Genomic DNA, 17941 nt, shown 5'->3' with positions numbered 1-17941 from the left:
ATCACATTGATGAAATTGGTAAAAAGACAAAAATTAAAATTGGTTTTCTGTATCGACACAAGCACTGCTTCCCCCCTATGCTCCGTTTGGAATTGATGAAAGCTACCATACTGCCTCTACTTGATTACTGTGACATCGTGTATAAATCAGCCCTAAGTACTGTACTGAAGAAGCTTGACTCAATGTATCACTCGGCCTTAAGATTTGCATTGAACTGCCCATATAGGACTCACCACTGTGATCTCGACATTGGGTCAAACTTAACATGACGGAAACGAGTACAATCCCATCGCCGCTGGAAAAAGTTTAATTCCGAAGAAAATCGTTCATCGATGATTGCGATGGGATGGGTCGTTGTCTAACCAGGAATTGAACTCACACGTTTCTGCATGCGAGTCAAGCGTTCTGCCACAGTGCCTCTCAGCAGTGCTTGAATACAAACACTCACATTTTAATACCATATTTTAAAAAGGGCCGGCACATTGCAGCAAATAACACAGCAAATTCTCCCATTTGGCACATTGGTTACTTGGGCCCGAACTGGCGTCTTTTTGCAAATGTCAGCGCCCTGCTTCTTAGAGTGGCATCATTACAGCATGCGTGTGAGCTTTTAAATATTCATCCGGGCACGGTGGGCTGTGGCGACCCACCCCTGGTGTGTGTCTGTATATGGGGGGGGGGGGCGGTAGTGTAGTGGTTACCGTGCTGCGCTACAAACCTAGAAACCCGAGTTTGATTCTCGGCCAGAGCTGACATTGCACTCTGCCTCTATGGAAATGGACCATTGCCCAAAACGTTGCCAATTACATCCTTCTTCTTTTTAAGGCAGTGTTATTGACAAATGTGTTCAGGCTTTTTTTATATTTGTGTCATCTGGTGTCCGAACTTTACTTAAGTAATTGCAGTGTGTGAACACTGGAGAGACAACTGCGGTTGGATGTTGTGTTGTATCTATACCCTTTTTTATTAATATTAAGAATAATTCTGCCAACATATATAATTTTTTTAATAGACACGGGGCAAATTGGGAGCGAACAAAGACGAGCAAAAACCCGTTTCCAACAGGCGTGCACACCTCGCTTCAAAGGCCAGAAGGCAGGAAAGAGACAGCCATCAAATGTCATAAAACCTCCCCGAATTTCACACAAGAGAGGGGGAGGGGGGAGTTGCAAGCGGGGGTTAGGATAACACCCATTCTTCAAAAGGCCCTTTTACAATACAAAAAAACCAGGCGCACGAAGAATATATAATTATATTCTTAACAAAAAATAGCATTGACAACAAGAAAGCACAGACGGGTTTTGACGGACATTATTTACCTACGCGGCCGGGCCGAAGCATCAAAGAATAATTATGGCAGTCAGGGTCGCTCCTAAGCAAAAAAATAAATTTCCTAGCCCCGGGATATCAGATAAAATAATAACAGGCTACGAAATTAAAGCGGATCTCCTTGGGAGTTAAGGGCGGAGAAGTCTATCATAATTAACCAACATGCAACACTCCAGGGGAAGCGAGCAGCTCACAGCCGTCTTTGTCTTCCCGAGAGAAACGGCCAGAGCACACACAGCGCCGGGAAATGGCCCTCATAAAAGTTTGTGGCGAGCAGGCGACGGCTCGAGAAAGGAAATCAGATGCTTCTATAAGAAATAAATAAAACACACGCGCAGTGTGCTCCAACGATGGAGCACAGCCGTCTTTGTCTCCCCGCAACACGGACAGCAAGATTTGCGCATGCGAGCAAATAACATTTTTCCCATAGGGAGATCAAACCACGATGAAATACCGTGAACACGGCTACGGCATGCCTTGAGTCCCTTGCAATCAAATCACAATAATACTAAGCAGCAAAAGTGCATCAGTTTAACTTCCAGACTAGGCATACGGCTTGGAGCCGTATGAGACAAAGGATAAACGCCAAGAGCGGGGGAGGGGATTTTAGAGCTCGCTTAACGCGTAGGCTTTCGCGACCAATATTATTCATAATCAAAAACGTGGATTATGATTTTGTAACCTCGGTGCGAACGCGAATCGTCGGTCTGGTTTAGTTTGATGACTCAAGTGACGCCGGTTCGCGAGGAAGCCCCCACCCCTCCTTCCAGAATTATTGCGGGCAGCTGTGTCTTTTGAAGAATTTTTCCTCCAATAAAGCACATACAGACGCACACACGACACACACGAACAACGGAAATAGTTATATGGTCCCGGCCTTTGAACAACTCGGAAAACGGAGTGGATTTTCTCGATATAAGCCGAGGCAAAATCCATTCAACCCATCTCACCAGGGCTCGGGCCCCCATCTCACCAGGGCTCGGGCCCCCATCTCTCCAGGGCTCAGGGCCCCCATCTCACCAGGGCTCGGGCCCCCATCTCACCAGGGCTCGGGCCCCCATCTCTCCAGGGTTCAGGGCCCCCATATCACCAGGGCTCAGGGCCCCCATATCACCAGGGCTCAGGGCCCCCATATCTCTCCGGGGCTCCGGCCCCCATCTCATCTCGTCGCCGACAACAAAGAAGCTCTTCCGTCATCCAGAATGACGATGTTCGCGGGGTAGCGACGTGCATCGACAAGCTGAGGTCTGCACCACCTAAGAAGAATCGCCACACTGAGCCGCCGAGCTGCGAGTGAAGCTGACGGAGATTCCAGCTATCATTCTCGTGAGAGAACCGACTCGTCATCCAGCAGTAGAGAGGCATCAGCGAGTGCCCGTATGAAGCTGGCAGCTGCACGAACAAAGGAAAGCACGGAGAAGAGAGAGTGACGAGGACAACAAGCAATCAACCTGTAGAAGGGCGGAGATCGCCAAGCGTCGACCAAGCGAGCAAAGCAGAGAGGACGAAGCAGTGGAGAAAGCCTGATCGAACGCCGCGAGGAAGAGGACAGCGCCATCGAATGCGCCGTGTGTTTAATACACACACACAGATCAACCAGCACCAACGAGAACCGACTCGTCATCCAGCAGTGGAGAGAACGGCACCGTGCCGTCAGAGCTGCAGAACGGCACCGCGCCGTCAGAGTCACACAGTACGGGTGCTGCGCCAAGCGCCGCCAATCGCCGCCAAGCACCACCCAGCGGGCAAGCCTCCCCGCGAGCCGCAGCGGGCCGAAGCTCATCATCTCCCAGCGGAGAAAGTCGCGGCTGCAACCCGCACGGGCGAGAGGAAATCTCCGAACCAGGGTCGTATCACCTCCCCCATTTACAACCTCCAGGAAGCACATACACACACACGCACACATCTACCTTCCGCGGGGCATGCAGGAATTTATCCAAGAGACAATCCACCTCTCTCTCACAATGGGACCAACCCTAGACAATCATCAGAAGACTAATTATAAAGTTTGAACACTAGCTGGCCGTGAGGAATCGTGGCCCTCTGGATTAATTAAGAACCCGTCGGTTATAAGTGTGAAGTTTTTTTTCTTGCCTTTTTCGTTTCTCTTATCGCATAAACGACCAATAGATTCGTCGATGCAAACTAAAACTCTCGAAATCCTCATTGCGAATCGACGCGTTACAGAGAGAGAATATCGTGTCAAACCTGTTTCTTTGTCATAGAGTCTCGCCGAAGAATTAATTAAGGCAGAGCCAGATACGCGCTCACACAAACACACGCCCTCAACCACCATTGTCTCAAACATTTCATTAACACATATAATCTTGCCGACGAATCGATTGACGTATGCTTCGCCTTCGGGGTACAATAAGTGCCTTTATTGCCTTCATATGAATATCGTTGCATGCCTGTTTTAAAACTCGGCCAGTTGCCGATTGTGCTCGATACATGGGGGAACTAATGAGATGTCTGGTGGAAAAGTAGAAATTACGGTTGTTAGAAGAATGTTAGCCTTCAGTTTCGTTAATTGCATAATCTCGCCAATGAATCTATTGACGTATACTTTTGCCTTTGCATGTTAGAGTATCACATGTCTGTTTAGAATAAAATTGTTAACACAGAAGTATCTCGAGTGTTTCTTTCCAAGTCCATGCAAAACTGTCTTATTCATAAGAACTGTTACCTGCGAGGAGATATGAATTTGGAGACCTAACATAACATAAACACTAAGATAATCAGTAAATGTTAATCAAAGATAATCGTTTTATCCCGATTGATACAACTCTGGATAACGAAGCTAAGCCTAATTATCATATCTGCACACATTAACATAATCGCAAGCATATGCATAAATTACTACGATTATCTCCGTGATTATCATAATTTATGCATATAATCACACACATTAACATAATTTACGTGATTTGCGCCTTTTTCGCAATTTCATTATTTTTTTTATCAAAATTTCATAATCCGACATATACAACAGTTGTGCTGACCACATAACTCCCTCGTATGTCGCTCGAACCTAAACAGGCGCTCGTCAACAGAACTCACCCCAATCTAAAACGTTATGTATTATGTAACTTTGCATCAAACTAGACCCCATAACGTAAAGAGAGGTGATTCAACCAAGTGCGACTGCTGATGAGACACTGAATGTTAAAACCAGTCTGGAGTTTTCTTGTCTTGAAACAATGCTGCTGAAAGTATGTACTTCCCAGAAGGCTGTGCAGCTGATGGGTTGTGATAAGACATTTATTTTTTATTTGGAGATACAAATATGAGGGTAATTTTGTACGTCTGCACGAAATTCAACATTTCATTTTGTAAAGCAGTAGTGTTTAGCAGCCATCTGTCCACCACCGACAACTGCCTCATTCCACCCTCCCCCCACCTGCTACACGCGGTCATTCATGGTCTGCAATTAGATGATTAACCGCAGTCAGCTTTAATGGATTACAGGGAAATTGTCGATCAATTGTAAAATGTAAAAGTAAATAACAGTAATACATACAAAGTGAGGCTGGGAGTTGAGGCTCAGGAGCATCGCCCATTGTTTTTTTGTGGCGAACTATTGTTGGCGTTTGTGCCAGTTCCAAGGCAATGTGATGTTTTTGAAAATCTCACAAATGTGCCTTTGCATGTCCATAAAATCTATAAAATATACGACTTATAAAAAAGCTTTGGCAGGTTATTCGCAGACACAAGCAAATATTGACAAATTAAATCTTGTTTGAATCAGAAAGACCAGTGGAAGGTCACAGGGCAATTTAACCGATCGATTGACCTTTGGCATTTGAGGGTTGCTATACGGCAACACAAGGGGTAATCTACTTCAAAGCTAACAATAACACTCTTTGCACCCCAATATTCATAATTTTAAGTCACCAAGTGGATCAATGCTCAATATTCATTGATAATTTTGCTTTCATCATTGTTGACTTTCCCCAACTGAAACAGATTTGTATATGCCATCAATCTGACCTACACAATAACGTAAATCAGCAACTGACAGTGAGGTTGCGTTAAGTTTAATATACCAAGCTACTGTATATGTGACACAGCAAATGTAAAGTAGTTTCATCACGATGTGACACGGGAAATTAAAAGTGGTTTTGTCACGAGTATGGACCATTAGCGCAATTTCTCCCATTTTAACCATTGTGGACGTGCAGTAGTAAGACAAAGTGGAGTATGGGAATCTCCCTGTGAAAGGAGATTTACTCTCATTGCTTTTTTTTCCAACCTGAGCTTCAGCGTTACCGGGGTGTGAGTGTGTATAAGCGGCATGTGGGGAGTGGTGGTCCAACAGTTTACGCGCTGCACTATTAACCTAGTGACCTGAGTTCAAGTCCCGCTCGTGACCAATAACAGTGAACTGGTCCTGGGTCCCCCTTGGTCGACTCAGCCTCAAGTGAGTACCTGATGCAGTGTGTACACATCACCACGAGGGAGACAAATGCGGCTGGGCGTGGTGTTGGCCACCCACTCCCCTGTGTACTGTGCCAGTCCTCATTAGGTGCTCACTAACACCACTTGCCTCAATAATCTGTTAAGGCTATGAGGGCCATCTTTGTCTTTGTACAGTGGCATTGGCTACGTATAAACTGATAAGCTTATGTTTTTTCGGTAAAGTCACGTGGGTAAAGATAAAAATAAATAATCAAATAAATGATTTAAATGATCATAGAAATAAAATAATAAATCACGACGTTTCGGAGGCAACACAAGTCTCTGTCATCAGGTGGGACCGTGGGACCGTCACAGCTAAATTTACTGGCTCAAGAAAATTTGATACAGTAAATTTACCTGTGACGGCCCCACCTGATAACGGAGACTTGTGTTGCCTCCGAAACGTCGTGATTTATTATTTTATTTCTATTTTTTTTACCTACGTGACTTTACCAAAAAAACCTAGAGTATGAATCATTGCAGTCACGAAAGCTTCAAATCTAGAATATAAACTGATAGTTTGCACGGAGTTTATACTACAGCATGGCCTATGTGTAACGCATCATATACCGTGTACACAGCACCATGAAAGTGTGTGCAGTATAATACAGAGTATGTGTAAAGGAGCATAGCCTGTGCACGTATTGCAGCGTTACTTTGAACTGAAATGTGGCCTGTGTGAAACAATAGAGCATTGCCGTTATGTGTAGGGTGGCCTAGGGGAGGCTATGCTGACCCGACCCAGCCAAGGTGCGGGTCCCGGCCCTTTAAAGGACGTCGGGCCCCGGAAGACAGGGTCCTAGCCTAGCTGGTCTTCAGTCGTCGTCTTCAGAGCACTGCCTCGAGCCGTCCTGGGGTCCGTCTTTTATACACACCTCGGGGACTCTTCGCCCCTGGTACCGCCCCCTTTCTGGAACCTTCCAGGTGTCTCTGGAATAACCCCCCAACCCCTCACCTGGGGTCGGGGGGGGGGAACTCGGCCTCTCAACGGTCCGGTTCTCTCTCTCTCTAACTCAGGGTGGCACCCCCTATAGACCCGTGCCCGCAACTACAGGTAAGTATACAGGGTGGTGTGTCCTTTGTATTCTGACGCTACATATACAGCAAAAAATACTCTACATATAGAGAGCATGGCATGTGTGTGTGTACTGCATGACACATGGCGTGTACAGTGTGTAATGCACAGTGATGGGCTGCTGCTGCTGCACCTGTTGACGTTGATGTCGGGGCAGGCAGAGTCCTCGCTCCGGGTCCCGGTGGCGTTGCTCCGGGGGAACGTGCAGAAGAAGGCGTTGGCCAGGAGGCAGGCGGCCTGCTCCTGAGACATTGTCAGCATCAAGCCGGTGTCCCGGCGGAGCAGCGGCAGGGGCTGGGGACACGTGCGGTGCACAGGGTGCAGCGACGTTACACGCGACAACGGGTGGCACGGGGTTGCAGAGAAGCAACGGCGCAATGGTAACACCGATGCAGAGCACTGAGCCTGCAGCACTGGGATGCTGGGGTCTGGATCAAGGAGTTCTGAAATGCACGGAAACCAGATTATTGTTGTACACGTGAGGTTAATGGTGCAGTCCTGTAATTACTTGCTCATGCAATTGCTGGTGAAAGAACCTCCACTAGAGGGAGGTCTAGAGTGCCGATCCGGTGTGTATGTTTTGGCTAACTTTTCCACACTGACCATACGTCTTAAAAGAGGTGGGAGTACTCGCCATTTAGCCCACTGCACGCGACCCACCGATGGACTGTGGGTGGACAAAAACAGGGAATTGTAAGAATCCTGGTCAATGTTTTCAAGGCCAGACTGGGAGATCGAACCGCGACATTTTAAGTCAATCGTGACAACCATTCCACAGTCATGGCAGCAGCCCTTTTGCAGAAATCAAATAAAATATTGGAGATGGCTTCACACAAGAAACAAGAAGATTTAGTGGTTTGGACGTGGCTCTCCAATGAGCACAGAGAGGGTACCACAAGTAGCGGTGCATACTCGGGCGCAAGGAAATAGAAGCAGAGACAAAGAATGAGATAGATCGATGCAATAAAGAATTGGCAGTGGTGCACCAAGCACGACCCCTTGCTGAGCGCTGCAGCAGCAGCCCCCCCCCATCCCTAGACCCCTCCCCCACCCTCCACTTCTCACCCTGACGCCACACAACCCGTGGGTAGGCGCTGCCCTCTGGTGGACAAGGCGCGGTACAGGCGGCAGCACGAGACGCCAGCAGCGTTGCGCTGCCAGGGTTACTCACCTGAACACCTCCGTACACTTACACACACATACACACACCTATACACACTTACATACACCTACACACACACCTCTACACACTTACACACCTACACACATACACCTATACAACAACAACCGCCATTCGCCACTAAGTGGCGGTGACGTCACCACGACGCTTGTGCCAGGCCAAGTGCACCTTGAGGCCACGTGAAGTGTCGAACGCCCGCTGGCAGGAGGTCACGGGGCAGACCCAGCAGGTGCCACGGGTCGACTGACCGAGATGACCGAGATGACTGGCTGATGCACCACCTGTGCCCCCTACCGTACCAACTTGCTGTGCTTTAGCCACCCGGCGCTCCGCTCGTTGTTGTGAGCGTCGCTCCTCCGCCCTCCGTTGTTATTGGAGGGCGACTGCCTCCAACTGCCGAGTAGCATCCTTCGCGAGCCTCCTCCACTGAGGCCGATCTTGACACTGCTGGTACCAGTCATCGGCAAGTCCACTCAGCTCCACGTCCTCCTGTACCACATCACTCCATCTCTTCTCTAGCCCGTGCCGCGCCCGTTTAGCCCCCTCGATCCGGCCGAACAAAAGCTGTTTAGGCATGCGGTAGCTGGGCATGCGGGCTACATGACCCAGCCAACGCAGCCTTGCCTGCCGGAGGAGCTCACCGATGGGACTTTGCCCAGATCTTTCAAGGATTTGTGAGCTCCTCACACAATCCAGCCTGGTTAAACCCAGTATGGATCGTAGGCAGGCCAGCCTAAATGTTTCCAATCGGCGAAGATGCTCCATTAGGGGGGTCCACGTTTCGCAAGCGTAGAGTAGGGAGGGAATGACCGTGGCCGAGAAGACCTGATGCTTCGTGCGGAGCGACAGACCAGGTAGCTTCCACACAGCGTTACGCAACCGATGAAAAAATAATGCCACTCGACTGATTCGGAGTGAGACCTCTGCTGATAAACTGGAGCCGGTCATAAGCACACTGCCCAGGTATGGGAAACTCTCCACTCTCTCCACAACTGCCCCATCACCGATTGGGAGTTGTGGGGGTGGAGTGTCCGATGGTACAAAATACCCAGACAGGTGCTTAGTTTTGGTGGGGCTGATGGTAAGGCCCCACCTCTTAGTGGCACGCTCCAGTCTCAGCAGCAGCGTCTCCAACTCCTCTTCTGAATGAGCAGCTATTACCAAATCATCGACATACATAACGTGGTTGACCAATAGGGAGCCATCCCATGATCGCACCCGGGCGTCGATCAGCCTCCCATTATATCTGTACCAAATGAAAATTCCCCCGGTACAGCTATTGAAGGCTTCACGAACTAAGCAGTCTAAATATATGTTAAATAATGTGGGAGCCAGAGGACATCCCTGTCGCACCCCAAGGTGTACAGGGAAAGGCTCCGACTCCCGGCCACGTAGTTTCACCCGGGCCCGCTCACCAACATGAAGGTCCTTAATGATCGTGAGCAGAGGGTTAGGGACTCCGAAAGCACGAAGAACAACCCAGAGCCCAGGCCTACTGATGGTATCATAGGCCCTGACCAGGTCAATAAAGCAGAGATGAAGGTCTTGTTGGAATTCCCTACACCTCTGCTGTAGCAGACGGACAGAAAATATGGCATCTGTACAGGACCGCCCTTTCCTGAAACCACATTGGGGTTCCGCAAGCCTCTCCTCAGCGTGCCTCGCAAGGCGATGTTGAATAATCCTTTCCAGGACCTTTCCCGGCACACTGAGGAGTGAGATGCCCCTGTAGTTGTTACAGTCTGTGCGGTCCCCCTTCTTAAAGAGGGGGACCACCAGGGCATCCTTCCAATCCTGCGGTACCCGTCCAGCGGTCCAGACTGTTGTTATGATGTCATATAGGGCAGTCTGTGCACAAACGCCACCCTCCCTCAGCATTTCGCTTGGGAGATCATCTCTGCCCGGTGCCTTTCCTGGTCTCAGACTCCGGATCGCCTTCTGTACTTCCTCAACAGATGGCACCTCAGCCAGCCACTCACAGGGGGTGACCTCCTCCAATATTTGAGGCACCGCAGCTTCAGCAGGGTTATCCCCACTTTGTGCCATGATGTTTTCCTGGCTGAGAGATTTTCCCTCCCCCAGGACCTCACATACACCTTTATACACTTACACACACCTCTATACACTTACACACACATACACACACACCTCTACACACCTACATACACACCTCTATACACTTACACACACATACACACACCTATATACACGTACACACTCCTCTACACACCTACACACACCTACACACACATATCTATACACTTACACACACATACACACACACCTCTATACACTTACACACACCTACAACCACACATTTACACACCTACACACACACCTCTATACACTCACACTTACACACACCTACACACACACCTCTACACACCTACACACACACCTCTATACACTTACACACACCTACACACACACCTCTACACACTTACACACCTACACACACACCTCTATACACGTACAAACACCTACACGCACCTCTACACACTTACACACACCTACACACGCACCTCTATACACTTACACACACCTACACACACCTCTATACACTTACACACACCTACACGCACCTCTACACACTTACACACACCTACACACACACCTCTATACACTTACACACACCTACACACAAGTACCTCTATACACCTACACACACACCTACACACACACACCTCTATACATCTACACACCTACACACACCTCTATACACTCACACACACCTACACACAGACGTCTATACACTTACACACACCTACACACACACCTCTATACACTCACACACACATATACACACCCCTCTAGACACTTACACACACCTACAACCACACATTTACACACCTACACACACACCTCTATACACTCACACTTACACACACCTACACACACACCTCTACACACCTACACACACACCTCTATACACTTACACACACCTACACACACACCTCTACACACTTACACACCTACACACACCTCTATACACGTACACACACCTACACGCACCTCTACACACTTACACACACCTACACACGCACCTCTATACACTTACACACACCTACACACACCTCTATACACTTACACACACCTACACGCACCTCTACACACTTACACACACCTACACACACACCTCTATACACTTACACACACCTACACACAAGTACCTCTATACACCTACACACACCTACACACACACCTATATACATCTACACACCTACACACACCTCTATACACTCACACACACCTACACACAGACGTCTATACACTTACACACACCTACACACACACCTCTATACACTCACACACACATATACACACCCCTCTAGACACTTACACACACCTACACACACACCTCTATACACACACCTACACACACACCTCTATACACTCACACACACCTACACACACCTCTATACACTCACACACACTGACACACACCTCTATACACTTACACACACCTACACACACCTCTATACACCTGCACACACCTATACACACACCTCTATATACTTACACACACCTATACACACACCTCTATACACTTACACACACCTCTATACACCTAAACACCTACACACACACCTCTATATACGTACACACACCTAGACACACACCTCTATACACTTACACACACCTCTATACACCTAAACACCTACACACACACCCCTATATACGTACACACACCTAGACACACACCTCTATACACTTACACACACCTACACACACACCTCTATACACCGAAACACCTTCACACACACCTCTATACCCTTACTCACACCTACACACAGGAGGAGGTGGTAGTGCAGGAACGAAAGGGCCTGGCTCTTGTGGCGAACGCGATCCGTGCGCTCCTCTGCAGCATGATGCTGTTTTGTTGCGACCGGTCGACCGCACAGTTGGGGTGATGGAGATGGTGCGGTGCTTACCATGACCGCTATCACCACATGCACCACACCATCTACCCACCCCGTGATACACACCACACACACCACAAACACCACACACACCACTCACACCACACACACCACACAAACCACTCACACCACACACACCACTCACACCACACACACCACACACACCACTCACACCACACACACCACTCACACCACACACACCACTCACACTACTAACACCACACACACCACAAACACCACACACACCACTCACACCACTCACACCACACACACCACTCACACCACACACACCACACACACCACACACACCAAACACACCACACACACCACAAACACCACACACACCACACACACCACACACACCACACACACCACTCACACCACACACACCACACGCACCACACCATCTACCCACCCCGTGATACACACCACACACACCACTCACACCACAAACGCCACACACACCACTCCTACCACACACACCACACAAACCACTCACACCACACACACCACTCACACCACACACACCACACACACCACAAACACCACACACACCACACACACCACACACACCACTCACACCACACACACCACTCGCACCACTCGCACCACACGAACCACACGCACCACACGCACCACACACATCACTCACACCACTAACACCACTCACACCACACACACCACTCACACCACACACACCACACACACCACACACACCACTCACACCACACACACCACAAACACCACTCACACCACACACACCACTCACACCACTCACACCACTCACACCACACACACCACTCACACCACACACACCACTCACACTACTCACACCACACACACCACTTACACCACTCACAACGCACACACCACACACACCACTCACACCACTCACACCACGCACACCACGCACACCACGCACACCACACACACCACTCACACCACTCACACCACACACAACCACACACCCCACTCACACCACAGACACCCCTCACACCATTCACACCACACACACCACTCACACCACTCACACCACACACACCACTCACACCACACACACCACACACACCACACACACCACTCACACCACACACACCGCTCACACCACACACACCACACACACCACACACACCACACACACCACACACACCACACACACCACACACACCACACACACAACTCACACCACTCACACCACACACCCCACTCACACCACACACACCACACACACCACTCACACCACTCACACCACACACACCACACACACCACTCACACCACTCACACCACACACACCACACGGTTCCCCGGAAAGACGGTGCCACTGGGACCACTGCCGGGGAAGGAAACTGAGCAGCAGATGCCAGGACTGGACTGGACAATGACTGCTGCCAACAGACTAACTCTGTTCAGAGATAGGATCAATCCAATGTATTATGTAATACTTATCATTGTTCTTCTTGGTTCTTTCGGTAAAGTCACGTAGAAGGGAAGTAATAAAATAATAAAAATAAAACACAACAAATAATTCTCACGACGTTTCGGCCACAACGCAAGCAGCCGTCCTCAGGTGAGGACGGTTGTTGCGACCGGTCGACCGCACAGTTGGGGTGATGGAGGTGGTGCGGTGCTTACCATGACCGCTATCACCACATGCACCACACCATCTACCCACCCCGTGATACACACCACACACACCACAAACACCACACACACCACTCACACCACACACACCACACAAACCACTCACACCACACACACCACTCACACCACACACACCACGCACACCACAAGCACCACAGACACCACTCACACCACACACACTACTCACACCACTAACACCACACACACCACAAACACCACACACACCACTCACACCACTCACACCACACACACCACTCACACCACACACACCACACACACCACACACACCACAAACACCACACACACCACAAACAACACACACACCACACACACCACACACACCACTCACACCACACACCACACACACCACACACACCACACACACCACACACACCACTCACACCACTCACACCACACACACCACTAACACCACACGCACCACACGCACCACACACACCACTCACACCACTAACACCACTCACACCACTCACACCACACACACCACACACACCACTCACACCACTCACACCACTCACACCACACACACCACTCACACCACACACACCACACACACCACTCACACCACACACACCACAAACACCACTCACACCACACACACCACTCACACCACTCACACCACTCACACCACACACACCACACACACCACTTCACACCACACACACCACTCACACCACACACACCACTCACACCACTCACACCACTCACAACGCACACACCACACACACCACTCACACCACTCACACCACTCACACCACGCACACCACCCACACCACGCACACCACACACACCACTCACACCACTCACACCACACACAACCACACACCCCACTCACACCACACACACCCCTCACACCATTCACACCACACACCACCACTCACACCACTCACACCACACACACCACACACACCACTCACACCACACACACCACACACACCACTCACACCACACACACCACACACACCACTCACACCACACACACCACACACACCACTCACACCATACACACCACACAAACCACTCACACCACACACACCACTCACACCACACACACCACACACACCACACACACCACTCACACCACACACCCCACTCACACCACTCACACCACACACACCACACACACCACTCACACCACACACACCACTCACACCACACACACCACAAACACCACACACACCACTCACACCACACACACCACACAAACCACTCACACCACACACACCACTCACACCACACACACCACACACACCATAAACACCACAGACACCACTCACACCACACACACCACTCACACCACTAACACCACACACACCACAAACACCACACACACCACTCACACCACTCACACCACTCACACCACACACACCACTCACACCACGCACACCACACACACCACACACACCACACACACCACACACACCACAAACACCACACACACCACACACACCACACACACCACACACAACGCAAGCAGACGTCCTCAGGTGAGGACGGCTGCTTGCGTTGTGGCCGAAACGTCGTGAGAATTATTTTGTTATGTTTTATTTTTATTATTTTATTACTTTCCTTCTACGTGACTTTACCGAAAGAACCAAGAAGATGAATCCCTGCAGTCACGAAAGCTTTAAATCGAAACTTATCATTGTTGTTTTTATTATAAACGTCATGACATGAACTTATGAGGGAACAATGTAACTTTGCATTGCTTGTGAGTGCTGCCTGGGTTTGTTAAATGTGCCTTGGCTCGCGTGCAGTGTCCCGGCTGTGTGTGCGGCGGTACAATGACAACTATGTCATGAGAGAAGTTTCAGGCAATGGCCCTTCTTCAGAACGTGTACAGGCAGTGGTGGGTAAAGATAATCAAGCGATTCGTCTGACACATCCACCCCCTGACTGCCCCACTGCCCCTCTGCCAAGCTGCTCTGCTGTCCTGCTGCCCCAATGCCCTCTGCCCCACTGCCCCTCTGCCCCACTGCCTCACTGCCTCTATGCTCCGCTGGTCCACTGCGTTGGTGCTACTCTGCCCTAATGCCCCGCTGTTCCAATGCCCCACTTTCCCACTGCCATCACATCCATCACAAAGCAGCGAGACGTCCACACCACCTCATTAAATATTACCCTGATGTGCACGCAGAGAGAGAGAGACCCTCGTTAAACATTAAATACTGGAGGGGGCTGATATGATGCAATGGCTCGTAAAATTCACTGGCAATAGAGAGATTGTTGGTTCCACCTTCTGGCACAGCAGTTGAAACAAATGGTCGAGTACTAATAGGGGTTTTCCCATGTTTTCTGGCAACAAAACTGACACCTTTTGCAAGGCATCATGCTTACATTAACCACAATACTTGCAGTCAAATGTTGCCAGAAAAAAAGGGAAAACCCCTATTAGTATATTTTGGTACTGGCAAAGGAGGTCCCAAAATGGTCGAGTATCTTAAGTTCCCCTGCCTCTGTCCGCCAAACAGTACAACTGGGTACACCAAAATCGAGTGGCAAGTTGGGTGGGTAGGTGCTGGATGAATGAGTGCATCGGTGTGTGGGTAATTGGATGAGTTGGTACCTGGGTAAGTGGATGGTAGGTGGTTGAATGGGTGGATGGGTAATTGAATGAGTGGGTCAGTGTGTGAATGAGTGGGTGGCTGGGTGTGTGGTAGGTGGATGGATGAGTGGGTAATTCAGTGTGTAGATTGGTGGATGTGTGAATGTGTTAATGAGTAAGTTGGTGGTTGGTGAATGATTAGGTGGGTGGATGAGTGAGTGGGCGGGTCAGTAAGTTAGTTTAAATGAATGAGTGGTTGAATGGGTAATTAAATGAATGGGGAGGTGGATACATGATTTGGTGCTTGGGTGGGTCAGTGGGTAATTGAGCGAGCGGGGAATGAGTACGTGGGTGAGTGGATTTTTGAATGAGTGAATGGGTGAATGGGTGAGTTGGTGAGTCTGTGTGTGAGGGGATGATTGAGTGGTTGGATGAGTGAATTGGTAAATTAGTGGATATTTGAGTGAGTGGTTGGATGGGTGAGTGGGTAAATGAGTGGGTGAATGAGTGGTCGGTGAATGGGGAGGTGATTGGGTGGGTGGGTGAGTGGCTGCGTGCGTGGGCGGGTGGGTGAGTGGATGGGTGAGTTAGTAAGTGGGCGAGTGGGTGGGTGAGTGGGTGGATACGCGGGTGGGTGAGTTAGTAGGTGGGTAAGTTAGTAGGTGGGTGAGTAGGTGGGTGAGTGGATGGGTGAGTGGGTGGGTGAGCGAGTGAATGAGTCGGTGAATCATTGAATTAGTGGGTGAGTAGGTGACCGAATGAGTACTTGAGTACTTGAGTGGGTGAGTGGGTGAGTGGGTAGGTGGGTGAGTAGTTGAGTGGGTAATTGAATTAGTGGGTGAATACGTACGTGGGTAATTGGGTATTTGAATGATTGGGTGAGTGGGTGGGTGAGGAGGTGCGTGAGTGGGTAAGTGGGTGAGTGGGTGAGTGAGAGTGGGTGGGTGGGTGAGTGGGTGGGTGGGTAAATTAGTGGATGAATGAGTGGGTGGGTGTGGGTGGGAGAGTGAGTGGGAAAGTGAGTGGGAGAGTGAGTGGGAGAGTGAGTGGGAGAGTGAGTGGGAGAGTGAGTGGGAGAGTGAGTGGGAGAGTGAGTGGGAGAGTGAGTGGGAGAGTGAGTGAGTGAGTGAGTGAGTGAGTGAGTGGGTGAGTGGGTGGGAGGGTGAGTGAGTGGGTGGGTGTGTGGTAGGTGGATGAATGAGTGGGAAATTCAGTGTATAGATTGGTGGATGTGTGAATGTGTTAATGAGTAAGTGGGTGGTTAAGTTGGTAAATGATTAGGTGGGTGGATGAGTGAGTGGGCGGGTCATTGAGTTAGTTTGAATGAATGAGTGGTTGAATGAGTAATTCAATGAATAGGGAGGTGGATACATGATTTCGTGCTTGGGTGGGTCAGTGGGTAATTGAGCGAGTGGGGAATGAGAACGTGGGTGAGTGGATTTTTTAATGAGTGATTGGGTGAATGGGTGAGTTCTTGAGTCTGTGTGTGAGTGTATAATTGAGTGGTTGGATGGGTGAATGGATAAATTAGTGGATATTTGAGTGAGTGGTTGGATGGGTGAGTGGGTTAATGAGTGGGTGAAAGAGTGGTGGGTGAGTGGGGAGGTGATTGGGTGGGTGAGTGGGTTCGTGGGTGGGTGGGTGAGCGGATGGGTGGGTGAGCGGATGGGTGGGTTAGTAAATGGGCGAGTGGGTGCGTGGGTGGGTCAGCGGGTGGGTGAGTTAGTAGGTGGGTGGGTAAGATAGTAGGTGGGTGAGTGGATGGGTGAGTGAG

The sequence above is a fragment of the Lampetra planeri genome, chromosome 45 (assembly GCF_965212315.1).
Source record: "Lampetra planeri chromosome 45, kcLamPlan1.2.h2, whole genome shotgun sequence".
NCBI lineage: Eukaryota > Metazoa > Chordata > Hyperoartia > Petromyzontiformes > Petromyzontidae > Lampetra > Lampetra planeri.
This window is presented reverse-complemented; position numbering follows the sequence as displayed.